Genomic DNA, 15,423 nt, shown 5'->3' with positions numbered 1-15,423 from the left:
TTCTGTGTTTCATCAACACTCTGATACTCCACAGATTACAGAATGCCTCCAGATGAGCATCGGAAACTACTACTGGTCTTCCAGGGAACGATCAAAGCGTAGACTGTTTGAGACATTACTCCCATGGAGCAAAGGGCGCATGGTGGTTGTTGTATTCATTCCCGATGCAATTTCTGTGTTTCATCAACACTCTAATAGTCCACAGATTACAGAATGATTCCAGATGTGCATCGGAAACTACGACTGTTCTTCCAGGGGACGATCAAAGCGTATACTGATTGAGACATTACTTTTATGGAGGACTGTGCTCATGGTGACTGTTGTATTCAATCCCGATGCAATTTCTGTGTTTCGTCAACACTCTGATAGTACACAGATTACACAATGCCTCCAGATGTGCATCGGAAACTACTACTGGTCTTCCAGTTAACGATCAAAGCGTAGACTGTTTGAGAAATTACTCCCATGGAGGAAAGTGCGCATGGTGGCTGTTGTATTCAATCCCGATGCAATTTCTGTGTTTCATCAACACTCTGATAGTCCACAGATTACAGAATGCCTCCCGATGTGCATCGGAAACTTCTACTGGTCTTCCAGGGAACGTTCAGATCGTAGACTGTTTGGGACATTACTCGCATGGAGGAAAGTGTGCATGGTGACTGTTGTATTCAATCCCGATGCAATTTCTGTCTTTCATCAACACTCTGATAGTCCACAGATTACAGAATGCCTCCCAATGTGCATCGGAAACTACTACTGGTCTTCCAGGGAACGATCAAAGCATAGACTGTTTGAGAATTACTCCCTTGGAGGAAAGTGCGCATGGTGAATGTTGTTTTCAATCCCGATGCAGTATCTGTGTTTCATCAACACTCTGATAGTCCACAGTTTACAGAAGGCCTGCAGATGTGCATCGGAAACTACTACTTGTCTTCCGGGGAACGATCAAAGCGTAGACTGTTAGAGACATTACTCCCATGGAGGAAAGTGCGCATGGTAACTGTGGTATTCAAAACCTGATGCAATTTCTGTGTTTCATCAACACTCTGATACTCCACAGATTACAGAATGCCTCCAGATGAGCATCGGAAACTACTACTGGTCTTCCAGGGAACGATCAAAGCGTAGACTTTTTGAGACATTACTCCCATGGAGGAAAGGGCGCATGGTGGTTGTTGTATTCAATCCCGATGCAATTTCTGTGTTTCATCAACACTCTAATAGTCCACAGATTACAGAATGCCTCCAGATGTGCATCGGAAACTACTACTGGTCTTCCAGGGGACGATCAAAGCGTATACTGATTGAGACATTACTTTTATGGAGGACTGGGCTCATGGTGACTGTTGTATTCAATCCCGATGCAATTTCTGTGTTTCATCAACACTCTGATAGTACACAGATTACACAATGCCTCCAGATGTGCATCGGAAACTACTACTGGTCTCCCAGTTAACGATCAAAGCGTAGACTGTTTGAGAAATTACTCCCATGGAGGAAAGTGCGCATGGTGGCTGTTGTATTCAATCCCGATGCAATTTCTGTGTTTCATCAACACTCTAATAGTCCACAGATTACAGAATGCCTCCAGATGTGCATCGGAAACTACTACTGGTCTTCCAGGGAACGATGGAAGCGTAGACTGTTTGAGCCATTACTCCCATGGAGGAAATTGCGCATGGTGACTGTTGTATTCATTCCCGATGCAATTTCTGTGATTCATCAACACCCTGATAGTCCACAGATTACAGAATGCCTAAAGATGTGCATCGGAAACTACTACTGGTTTTCCAGGGAACGATCAAAGCGTAGACTGTTTGAGAAATTACTTTTATGGAGGAATGTGCTCATGGTGACTGTTGTATTCAATCCCGATGCAATTTCTATGTTTCATCAACACTCTTACAGTCCACAGATTACAGAATGCCTCCAGATGTGCATCGGAAACTACTACTGGTCTTCCAGGGAACGATCAAAGCGTAGACTGTTTGAGACATTACTCCCATGCAGGAAAGTGCGCATGGTGACTGTTGTATTCAATCCCGATGCAATTTCTTTGTTTCATCAACACTCTGATAGTCCATAGATTACAGAATGCCACCAGATGTGCATCGGAAACTACTACTGGTCTTCCAGGGAACGATCAAAACGTCGACTGTTTGAGACATATCTCCCGTGGAGGAAAGTGCGCATGGTGACTGTTGTACTCAATCCCGATGCAATTTCTGTGTTTCATCAACACTCTGATTGTCCACAGATCACAGAAAGTTTCCAGATGTGCATCGGAAACTACTACTTGTCTTCCGGGGAACGATCAAAGCGTAGACAGTTAGAGACATTACTCCCATGGAGGAAAGTGCGCAATGTAACTGTGGTATTCAAAACCCGATGCAATTTCTGTGTTTCATCAACACTCTGATACTCCACAGATTACAGAATGCCTCCAGATGAGCATCGGAAACTACTACTGGTCTTCCAGGGAACGATCAAAGCGTAGACTGTTTGAGACATTACTCCCATGGAGGAAAGTGCGCATGGTGGTTGTTGTATTCAATCCCGATGCAATTTCTATGTTTCATCAACACTCTAATAGTCCACAGATTACAGAATGCCTCCAGATGTGCATCGGAAACTACTACTGGTCTTCCAGGGAACGATCAAAGCGTAGACTGTTTGAGACATTACTTTTATGGAGGAATGTGCTCATGGTGACTGTTGTATTCAATCCCGATGCAATTTCTGTGTTTCATCAACACTCTGATAGTACACAGATTATACAATGCCTCCAGATGTGCATCGGAAACTACTACTGGTCTTCCAGGAAATGATCAAAGCGTGGACTCTTTGAAACATTACTCCCATGGAGGAAAGTGCGCATGGTGACTGTTGTATTCAATCCCGATGCAATTTCTGTGTTTCATCAACACTCTGATAGTCCACAGATTACAGAATGCCTCCAGATGTTAATCGGAATTTACTACTTGTCTTCCAGGGAACGATCAAAGCGTAGACTGTTTGGGACATTACTCCAATGGAGCAAAGTGCGCATGGTGAATGTTGTTCTCAATCCCGATGCAATTTCTGTGTTTCATCAAAACTCTGATAGTTTACAGATTACAGAAAGCCTCTGGATGTGCATCGGAGACTACTACTGGTCTTCCAGGGAACGATCAAAGCGTAGACTGTTTCAGACATCACTCCCATGGAGAAAAGTGCGCATGGTAAATGTTGTATTCAATCCCGATGCAATTTCTGTGATTCATCAACACTCTGATACTCCACAGATTACAGAATGCCAGATGTGCATCGGAAACTACTACTGGTCTTCCAGGGAACGATCAAAGCGTAGACTGTTTGAGACATTACTCCCATGGAGGAAACTGCGCATGGAGACTGTTGTAATCAATCCCGATGCAATTTCTGTGTTTCATCAACACTCTGATAGTCCACAGATTACAGAATGCCTCCAGATGTGCATCGGAAACTACTACTGGTCTTTCAGGGAACGATCAAAGCGTAAACTCTTTGAGACATTACTCCCATGGAGGAAAGTGCGCATGGTAACTGTTGTAATCAATCCCGATGCATTTTCTGTGTTTCATCAACACTCCGATAGTCCACAGATTACAGAATGCCAGAAATGTGCATCGGAAACTACTACTGGTCTTCCCGGGAACGAACAAAGCGTAGACTGTTTCAGACATTACTCCCATTCAGGAAAGTTCGGATGGTGACTGTTGTATTCAATCCCGATGCAATTTCTGTGTTTCATCAACACTCTGATAGTCCACAGATTACAGAATGCCTCGCGATTTGCATCGGAAACTACTACTGGTCTTCCAGGGAACGATCAAATCGTAAACTCTATGAAACATTACTCCCATGGAGGAAAGTGCGCATGGTGACTGTTGTATTCAATCCCGATGCAATTTCTGTGTTTCATCAACACTCTGATAGTCCACAGATTACAGAATGAATCGCGATGTGCATCGGAAACTACTACTGGTCTTCCAGGGAACGATCAAAGCGTAGACTGTTTGAGACATTACTCCCATGGAGGAAAGTGCGCATGGTTTTTGTTGTATTCAATCCCGATGCAATTTCTGTGTTTCATCAACACTCTAATAGTCCACAGATTACAGAATGCCTCCAGATGTGCATCCGAAACTACTACTGGTCTTCCAGGGGACGATCAAAGCGTAGACTGTTGGAGACATTACTTTTATGGAGGACTGTGCTCATGGTGACTGTTGTATTCAATCCCGATGCAATTTCTGTGTTTCATCAACACTCTGCTAGTACACAGATTACACAATGCCTCCAGATGTGCATCGGAAACTACTACTGGTCTTCCAGGGAACGATCAAAGCGTGGACTCTTTGACACATTACTCCCATGGAGGAAGTGCCCATGGTGACTGTTGTATTCAATCCCGATGCAATTTCTGTATTTCATCAACACTCTGATAGTCCACAGATTACAGAATGCCTCCAGATGTTAATCGGAAATTACTACTGGTCTTCTAGGGAACGATCAAAGCGTAGACTGTTTGGGACATTACTCCAATGGAGGAAAGTGCGCATGGTGAATGTTGTTTTCAATCACGATGCAATTTCTGTGTTTCATCAACACTCTGATAGTCCACAGATTACAGAAAGCCTCCAGATGTGCATCGGAAACAACTACTGGTCTTCCAGGGAACGATCAAAGCGTAGACTGTTTCAGACATCACTCCCATGGAGAAAAGTGCGCATGGTAAATGTTCTATTCAATCCCGATGCAATATCTGTGTTTCATCAACACTCTGATACTCCACAGATTACAGAATGCCTCCAGATGTGCATCGGAAACTACTACTGGTCTTCCAGGGAACGATCAAAGCGTAGACTGTTTGAGACATTACTCCCATTGAGGAAAGTGCGCATGGTGACTGTTGTATTCAATCCCGATTCAATTTCTTTGTTTCATCAACACTCTGATAGTCCATAGATTACAGAATGCCACCAGATGTGCATCGGAAACTACTACTGGTCTTCCAGGGAACGATCAAAACGTCGACTGTTTGAGACATATCTCCCGTGGAGGAAAGTGCGCATGGTGACTGTTGTACTCAATCCCGATGCAATTTCTGTGTTTCATCAACACTCTGATAGTCCACAGATTACAGAAAGTTTCCAGATGTGCATCGGAAACTACTACTTGTCTTCCGGGGAACGATCAAAGCGTAGACTGTTAGAGACATTACTCCCATGGAGGAAAGTGCGCAATGTAACTGTGGTATTCAAAACCCGATGCAATTTCTGTGTTTCATCAACACTCTGATACTCCACAGATTACAGAATGCCTCCAGATGAGCATCGGAAACTACTACTGGTCTCCCAGGGAACGATCAAAGCGTAGACTGTTTGAGACATTACTCCAATGGAGGAAAGTGCGCATGGTGGTTGTTGTATTCAATCCCGATGCAATTTCTATGTTTCATCAACACTCTAATAGTCCACAGATTACAGAATGCCTCCAGATGTGCATCGGAAACTACTACTGGTATTCCAGGGAACGATCAAAGCGTAGACTGTTTGAGACATCACTTTTATGGAGGAATGTGCTCATGGTGACTGTTGTATTCAATCCCGATGCAATTTCTGTGTTTCATCAACACTCTGATAGTACGCAGATTATACAATGCCTCCAGATGTGCATCGGAAACTAGTACTTGTCTTCCAGGGAATGATCAAAGCGTGGACTCTTTGAAACAATACTCCCATGGAGGAAAGTGCGCATGCTGACTGTTGTATTCAATCCCGATGCAATTTCTGTGTTTCATCAACACTCTGATAGTCCACAGATTACAGAATGCCTCCAGATGTTAATCGGAATTTACTACTTGTCTTCCAGGGAACGATCAAAGCGTACACTGTTTGGGACATTACTTCAATGGAGGAAAGTGCGCATGGTGAATGTTGTTCTCAATCCCGATGCAATTTCTGTGTTTCATCAACACTCTTATAGTCCACAGATTACAGAAAGCCTCTGGATGTGCATCGGAAACTACTACTGGTCTTCCAGGGAACGATCAAAGCGTAGACTGTTTCAGACATCACTCCCATGGATAAAAGTGCGCATGGTAAATGTTGTATTCAATCCCGATGCAATTTCTGTGATTCATCAACACTCTGATACTCCACAGATTACAGAATGCCAGATGTGCATCGGAAACTACTACTGGTCTTCCAGGGAACGATCAAAGCGTAGACTGTTTGAGACATTACTCCCATGGAGGAAACTGCGCATGGAGACTGTTGTAATCAATCCCGATGCAATTTCTGTGTTTCATCAACACTCTGATAGTCCACAGATTACAGAATGCCTCCAGATGTGCATCGGAAACTACTACTGGTCTTTCAGGGAACGATCAAAGCGTAAACTCTTTGAGACATTACTCCCATGGAGGAAAGTGCGCATGGTAACTGTTGTAATCAATCCCGATGCATTTTCTGTGTTTCAACAACACTCCGATAGTCCACAGATTACAGAATGCCAGAAATGTGCATCGGAAACTACTACTGGTCTTCCCGGGAACGAACAAAGCGTAGACTGTTTCAGACATTACTCCCATTCAGGAAAGTTCGGATGGTGACTGTTGTATTCAATCCCGATGCAATTTCTGTGTTTCATCAACACTCTGATAGTCCACAGATTACAGAATGCCTCGCGATTTGCATCGGAAACTACTACTGGTCTTCCAGGGAACGATCAAATCGTAAACTCTATGAAACATTACTCCCATGGAGGAAAGTGCGCATGGTGACTGTTGTATTCAATCCCGATGCAATTTCTGTGTTTCATCAACACTCTGATAGTCCACAGATTACAGAATGAATCGCGATGTGCATCGGAAACTACTACTGGTCTTCCAGGGAACGATCAAAGCGTAGACTGTTTGAGACATTACTCCCATGGAGGAAAGTGCGCATGGTTTTTGTTGTATTCAATCCCGATGCAATTTCTGTGTTTCATCAACACTCTAATAGTCCACAGATTACAGAATGCCTCCAGATGTGCATCCGAAACTACTACTGGTCTTCCAGGGGACGATCAAAGCGTAGACTGTTGGAGACATTACTTTTATGGAGGACTGTGCTCATGGTGACTGTTGTATTCAATCCCGATGCAATTTCTGTGTTTCATCAACACTCTGATAGTACACAGATTACACAATGCCTCCAGATGTGCATCGGAAACTACTACTGGTCTTCCAGGGAACGATCAAAGCGTGGACTCTTTGACACATTACTCCCATGGAGGAAGTGCCCATGGTGACTGTTGTATTCAATCCCGATGCAATTTCTGTATTTCATCAACACTCTGATAGTCCACAGATTACAGAATGCCTCCAGATGTTAATCGGAAACTACTACTGGTCTTCTAGGGAACGATCAAAGCGTAGACTGTTTGGGACATTACTCCAATGGAGGAAAGTGCGCATGGTGAATGTTGTTTTCAATCACGATGCAATTTCTGTGTTTCATCAACACTCTGATAGTCCACAGATTACAGAAAGCCTCCAGATGTGCATCGGAAACAACTACTGGTCTTCCAGGGAACGATCAAAGCGTAGACTGTTTCAGACATCACTCCCATGGAGAAAAGTGCGCATGGTAAATGTTCTATTCAATCCCGATGCAATATCTGTGTTTCATCAACACTCTGATACTCCACAGATTACAGAATGCCTCCAGATGTGCATCGGAAACTACTACTGGTCTTCCAGGGAACGATCAAAGCGTAGACTGTTTGAGACATTACTCCCATTGAGGAAAGTGCGCATGGTGACTGTTGTATTCAATCCCGATTCAATTTCTTTGTTTCATCAACACTCTGATAGTCCATAGATTACAGAATGCCACCAGATGTGCATCGGAAACTACTACTGGTCTTCCAGGGAACGATCAAAACGTCGACTGTTTGAGACATATCTCCCGTGGAGGAAAGTGCGCATGGTGACTGTTGTACTCAATCCCGATGCAATTTCTGTGTTTCATCAACACTCTGATAGTCCACAGATTACAGAAAGTTTCCAGATGTGCATCGGAAACTACTACTTGTCTTCCGGGGAACGATCAAAGCGTAGACTGTTAGAGACATTACTCCCATGGAGGAAAGTGCGCAATGTAACTGTGGTATTCAAAACCCGATGCAATTTCTGTGTTTCATCAACACTCTGATACTCCACAGATAACAGAATGCCTCCAGATGAGCATCGGAAACTACTACTGGTCTCCCAGGGAACGATCAAAGCGTAGACTGTTTGAGACATTACTCCAATGGAGGAAAGTGCGCATGGTGGTTGTTGTATTCAATCCCGATGCAATTTCTATGTTTCATCAACACTCTAATAGTCCACAGATTACAGAATGCCTCCAGATGTGCATCGGAAACTACTACTGGTATTCCAGGGAACGATCAAAGCGTAGACTGTTTGAGACATCACTTTTATGGAGGAATGTGCTCATGGTGACTGTTGTATTCAATCCCGATGCAATTTCTGTGTTTCATCAACACTCTGATAGTACGCAGATTATACAATGCCTCCAGATGTGCATCGGAAACTAGTACTTGTCTTCCAGGGAATGATCAAAGCGTGGACTCTTTGAAACAATACTCCCATGGAGGAAAGTGCGCATGCTGACTGTTGTATTCAATCCCGATGCAATTTCTGTGTTTCATCAACACTCTGATAGTCCACAGATTACAGAATGCCTCCAGATGTTAATCGGAATTTACTACTTGTCTTCCAGGGAACGATCAAAGCGTACACTGTTTGGGACATTACTTCAATGGAGGAAAGTGCGCATGGTGAATGTTGTTCTCAATCCCGATGCAATTTCTGTGTTTCATCAACACTCTTATAGTCCACAGATTACAGAAAGCCTCTGGATGTGCATCGGAAACTACTACTGGTCTTCCAGGGAACGATCAAAGCGTAGACTGTTTCAGACATCACTCCCATGGATAAAAGTGCGCATGGTAAATGTTGTATTCAATCCCGATGCAATTTCTGTGATTCATCAACACTCTGATACTCCACAGATTACAGAATGCCAGATGTGCATCGGAAACTACTACTGGTCTTCCAGGGAACGATCAAAGCGTAGACTGTTTGAGACATTACTCCCATGGAGGAAACTGCGCATGGAGACTGTTGTATTCCATCCCGATGCAATTTCTGTGTTTCATCAACACTCTGATAGTCACAGATTACAGAATGCCTCCAGATGTTAATCGGAAACTACTACTGGTCTTCCAGGGATCGATCAAAGCGTAGACTGTTTGGGACATTACTCCAATGGAGGAAAGTGCGCATGGTGAATGTTGTTTTCAATCCCGATGCAATTTCTGTGTTTCATCAACACTCTGATAGTCCACAGATTACAGAAAGCCTCCAGATGTGCATCGGAAACTACTACTGGTCTTCCAGGGAACGATCAAAGCGTAGACTGTTTCAGACATCACTCCCATGGAGAAAAGTGCGCATGGTAAATGTTCTATTCAATCCCGATGCAATATCTGTGTTTCATCAACACTCTGATAGTCCACAGATTACAGAATGCCTCCAGATGAGCATCGGAAACTACTACTGGTCTTCCAGGGAACGATCAAAGCGTAGACTGTTTGAGACATTATTCCCATGGAGGAAAGTGCGCATGGTTTTTTTTGTATTGAATCCCGATGCAATTTCTGTGTTTCATCAACACCCTAATAATCCACAGATTACAGAATGCCTCCAGATGTGCATCGGAAACTACTACTGGTCTTCCAGGGGACGATCAAAGCGTATACTGATTGAGACATTACTTTTATGGAGGACTGTGCTCATGGTGACTGTTGTATTCAATCCCGATGCAATTTCTGTGTTTCATCAACACTCTGATAGTACACAGATTACACAATGCCTCCAGATGTGCATCGGAAACTACTACTGGTCTTCCAGGGAACGATCAAAGCGTGGACTCTTTGACACATTACTCCCATGGAGGAAGTGCCCATGGTGACTGTTGTATTCAATCCCGATGCAATTTCTGTATTTCATCAACACTCTGATAGTCCACAGATTACAGAATGCCTCCAGATGTTAATCGGAAACTACTACTGGTCTTCCAGGGAACGATCAAAGCGTAGACTGTTTGGGACATTACTCCAATGGAGGAAAGTGCGCATGGTGAATGTTGTTTTCAATCCCGAAGCAATTTCTGTGTTTCATCAACACTTTGATAGTCCACAGATTACAGAAAGCCTCCAGATGTGCATCGAAAAATACTACTGGTCTTCCAGGGAACGATCAAAACGTCGACTGTTTGAGACATATCTCCCGTGGAGGAAAGTGCGCATGGTGACTGTTGTACTCAATCCCGATGAAGTTTCTGTGTTTCATCAACACTCTGGTAGTCCACAGACTACAGAAAGTTTCCAGATGTGCATCGAAAACTACTACTTGTCTTCCGGGGAACGATCAAAGCGTAGACTGTTAGAGACATTACTCCCATGGAGGAAAGTGCGCAATGTAACTGTGGTATTCAAAACCCGATGCAATTTCTGTGTTTCATCAACACTCTGATACTCCACAGATTACAGAATGCCTCCAGATGAGCATCGGAAACTACTACTGGTCTTCCAGGGAACGATCAAAGCGTAGACTGTTTGAGACATTACTCCCATGGAGGAAAGTGCGCATGGTGACTGTTGTACTCAATCCCGATGCAATTTCTGTGTTTCATCAACACTCTGGTAGTCCACAGACTACAGAAAGTTTCCAGATGTGCATCGAAAACTACTACTTGTCTTCCGGGGAACGATCAAAGCGTAGACTGTTAGAGACATTACTCCCATGGAGGAAAGTGCGCAATGTAACTGTGGTATTCAAAACCCGATGCAATTTCTGTGTTTCATCAACACTCTGATACTCCACAGATTACAGAATGCCTCCAGATGAGCATCGGAAACTACTACTGGTCTTCCAGGGAACGATCAAAGCGTAGACTGTTTGAGACATTACTCCCATGGAGGAAAGTGCGCATGGTGGTTGTTGTATTCAATCCCGATGCAATTTCTATGTTCCATCAACACTCTAATAGTCCACAGATTACAGAATGCCTCCAGATGTGCATCGGAAACTACTACTGGTCTTCCCGGGAATGATCAAAGCGTGGACTCTTTGAAACATTACTCCCATGGAGGAAAGTGCGCATGGTGACTGTTGTATTCAATCCCGATGCAATCTCTGTGTTTCATCAACACTCTGATAGTCCACAGATTACAGAATGCCTCCAGATGTTAATCGGAATTTACTACTTGTCTTCCAGGGAACGATCAAAGCGTAGACTGTTTGGGACATTACTCCAATGGAGGAAAGTGCGCATGGTGAATGTTGTTCTCAATCCCGATGCAATTTCTGTGTTTCATCTACACTCTGATAGTCCACAGATTACAGAAAGCCTCTGGATGTGCATCGGAAACTACTACTGGTCTTCCAGGGAACGATCAAAGCGTAGACTGTTTCAGACATCACTCCCATGGAGAAAAGTGCGCATGGTAAATGTTGTATTCAATCCCGATGCAATTTCTGTGATTCATCAACACTCTGATACTCCAGAGATTACAGAATGCCAGATGTGCATCGGAAACTACTACTGGTCTTCCAGGGAACGATCAAAGCGTAGACTGTTTGAGACATTACTCCCATGGAGGAAACTGCGCATGGAGACTGTTGTATTCCATCCCGATGCAATTTCTGTGTTTCATCAACACTCTGATAGTCACAGATTACAGAATGCCTCCAGATGTTAATCGGAAACTACTACTGGTCTTCCAGGGATCGATCAAAGCGTAGACTGTTTGGGACATTACTCAAATGGAGGAAAGTGCGCATGGTGAATGTTGTTTTCAATCCCGATGCAATTTCTGTGTTTCATCAACACTCTGATAGTCCACAGATTACAGAAAGCCTCCAGATGTGCATCGGAAACTACTACTGGTCTTCCAGGGAACGATCAAAGCGTAGACTGTTTCAGACATCACTCCCATGGAGAAAAGTGCGCATGGTAAATGTTCTATTCAATCCCGATGCAATATCTGTGTTTCATCAACACTCTGATAGTCCACAGATTACAGAATGCCTCCAGATGAGCATCGGAAACTACTACTGGTCTTCCAGGGAACGATCAAAGCGTAGACTGTTTGAGACATTATTCCCATGGAGGAAAGTGCGCATGGTTTTTTTTGTATTGAATCCCGATGCAATTTCTGTGTTTCATCAACACTCTAATAATCCACAGATTACAGAATGCCTCCAGATGTGCATCGGAAACTACTACTGGTCTTCCAGGGGACGATCAAAGCGTATACTGATTGAGACATTACTTTTATGGAGGACTGTGCTCATGGTGACTGTTGTATTCAATCCCGATGCAATTTCTGTGTTTCATCAACACTCTGATAGTACACAGATTACACAATGCCTCCAGATGTGCATCGGAAACTACTACTGGTCTTCCAGGGAACGATCAAAGCGTGGACTCTTTGACACATTACTCCCATGGAGGAAGTGCCCATGGTGACTGTTGTATTCAATCCCGATGCAATTTCTGTATTTCATCAACACTCTGATAGTCCACAGATTACAGAATGCCTCCAGATGTTAATCGGAAACTACTACTGGTCTTCCAGGGAACGATCAAAGCGTAGACTGTTTGGGACATTACTCCAATGGAGGAAAGTGCGCATGGTGAATGTTGTTTTCAATCCCGAAGCAATTTCTGTGTTTCATCAACACTTTGATAGTCCACAGATTACAGAAAGCCTCCAGATGTGCATCGAAAAATACTACTGGTCTTCCAGGGAACGATCAAAACGTCGACTGTTTGAGACATATCTCCCGTGGAGGAAAGTGCGCATGGTGACTGTTGTACTCAATCCCGATGAAGTTTCTGTGTTTCATCAACACTCTGGTAGTCCACAGACTACAGAAAGTTTCCAGATGTGCATCGAAAACTACTACTTGTCTTCCGGGGAACGATCAAAGCGTAGACTGTTAGAGACATTACTCCCATGGAGGAAAGTGCGCAATGTAACTGTGGTATTCAAAACCCGATGCAATTTCTGTGTTTCATCAACACTCTGATACTCCACAGATTACAGAATGCCTCCAGATGAGCATCGGAAACTACTACTGGTCTTCCAGGGAACGATCAAAGCGTAGACTGTTTGAGACATTACTCCCATGGAGGAAAGTGCGCATGGTGACTGTTGTACTCAATCCCGATGCAATTTCTGTGTTTCATCAACACTCTGGTAGTCCACAGACTACAGAAAGTTTCCAGATGTGCATCGAAAACTACTACTTGTCTTCCGGGGAACGATCAAAGCGTAGACTGTTAGAGACATTACTCCCATGGAGGAAAGTGCGCAATGTAACTGTGGTATTCAAAACCCGATGCAATTTCTGTGTTTCATCAACACTCTGATACTCCACAGATTACAGAATGCCTCCAGATGAGCATCGGAAACTACTACTGGTCTTCCAGGGAACGATCAAAGCGTAGACTGTTTGAGACATTACTCCCATGGAGGAAAGTGCGCATGGTGGTTGTTGTATTCAATCCCGATGCAATTTCTATGTTCCATCAACACTCTAATAGTCCACAGATTACAGAATGCCTCCAGATGTGCATCGGAAACTACTACTGGTCTTCCCGGGAATGATCAAAGCGTGGACTCTTTGAAACATTACTCCCATGGAGGAAAGTGCGCATGGTGACTGTTGTATTCAATCCCGATGCAATCTCTGTGTTTCATCAACACTCTGATAGTCCACAGATTACAGAATGCCTCCAGATGTTAATCGGAATTTACTACTTGTCTTCCAGGGAACGATCAAAGCGTAGACTGTTTGGGACATTACTCCAATGGAGGAAAGTGCGCATGGTGAATGTTGTTCTCAATCCCGATGCAATTTCTGTGTTTACATCTACATCCGTACTCCGCAAGCCACCTGACAGTCCACAGATTACAGAAAGCCTCTGGATGTGCATCGGAAACTACTACTGGTCTTCCAGGGAACGATCAAAGCGTAGACTGTTTCAGACATCACTCCCATGGAGAAAAGTGCGCATGGTAAATGTTGTATTCAATCCCGATGCAATTTCTGTGATTCATCAACACTCTGATACTCCAGAGATTACAGAATGCCAGATGTGCATCGGAAACTACTACTGGTCTTCCAGGGAACGATCAAAGCGTTGACTGTTTGAGACATTACTCCCATGGAGGAAACTGCGCATGGAGACTGTTGTATTCAATCCCGATGCAATTTCTGTGTTTCATCAACACTCTGATAGTCCACAGATTACAGAATGCCTCCAGATGTGCATCGGAAACTACTACTGGTCTTTCAGGGAACGATCAAAGCGTAAACTCTTTGAGACATTACTCCCATGGAGGAAAGTGCGCATGGTAACTGTTGTAATCAATCCCGATGCATTTTCTGTGTTTCATCAACACTCCGATAGTCCACAGATTACAGAATGCCAGAAATGTGCATCGGAAACTACTACTGGTCTTCCCGGGAACGAACAAAGCGTAGACTGTTTCAGACATTACTCCCATTCAGGAAAGTTCGGATGGTGACTGTTGTATTCAATCCCGATGCAATTTCTGTGTTTCATCAACACTGTGATAGTCCACAGATTACAGAATGCCTCGCGATTTGCATCGGAAACTACTACTGGTCTTCCAGGGAACGATCAAAGCGTAAACTCTATGAAACATTACTCCCATGGAGGAAAGTGCGCATGGTGACTGTTGTATTCAATCCCGATGCAATTTCTGTGTTTCATCAACACTGTGATAGTCCACAGATTACAGAATGAATCGCGATGTGCATCGGAAACTACTACTGGTCTTCCAGGGAACGATCAAAACGTAGACTGTTTGGGACATTACTCCCATGGAGGAAAACGCGCATGGTGACTGTTGTATTCGATCCCGATGCAATTTCTGTGTTTCATCAACAGTCTGATAGTCCACCGATTACTGAATGCCACCATATGTGCATCGGAAACTACTACAGGTCTTCCAGGGAACGATCAAAGAGTCGACTGTTTGAGACATACCTCGCGTGGAGGAAAGTGCGCATGGTGACTGTCGTATTTAATCCCGAAGCAATTTCTGTGTTTCATCAACACTCTGATAGTCCACAGATTACAGAATGCCACCAGATATGCATCGGAAACTACTACTGGTCTTCCAGGGAACGATTAAAGCGTAGACTGTTTGAGAATTACTCCCATGGAGGAAAGTGCGCATGGTGACTGTTGTATTCAATCCCGATGCAATTTCTGTGTTTCATCAACACTCTGATAGTCCACA

This window comes from Schistocerca gregaria, chromosome 3 (genome assembly GCF_023897955.1).
Source record: "Schistocerca gregaria isolate iqSchGreg1 chromosome 3, iqSchGreg1.2, whole genome shotgun sequence".
NCBI classification, from domain to species: Eukaryota; Metazoa; Arthropoda; class Insecta; order Orthoptera; family Acrididae; genus Schistocerca; species Schistocerca gregaria.
This window is presented reverse-complemented; position numbering follows the sequence as displayed.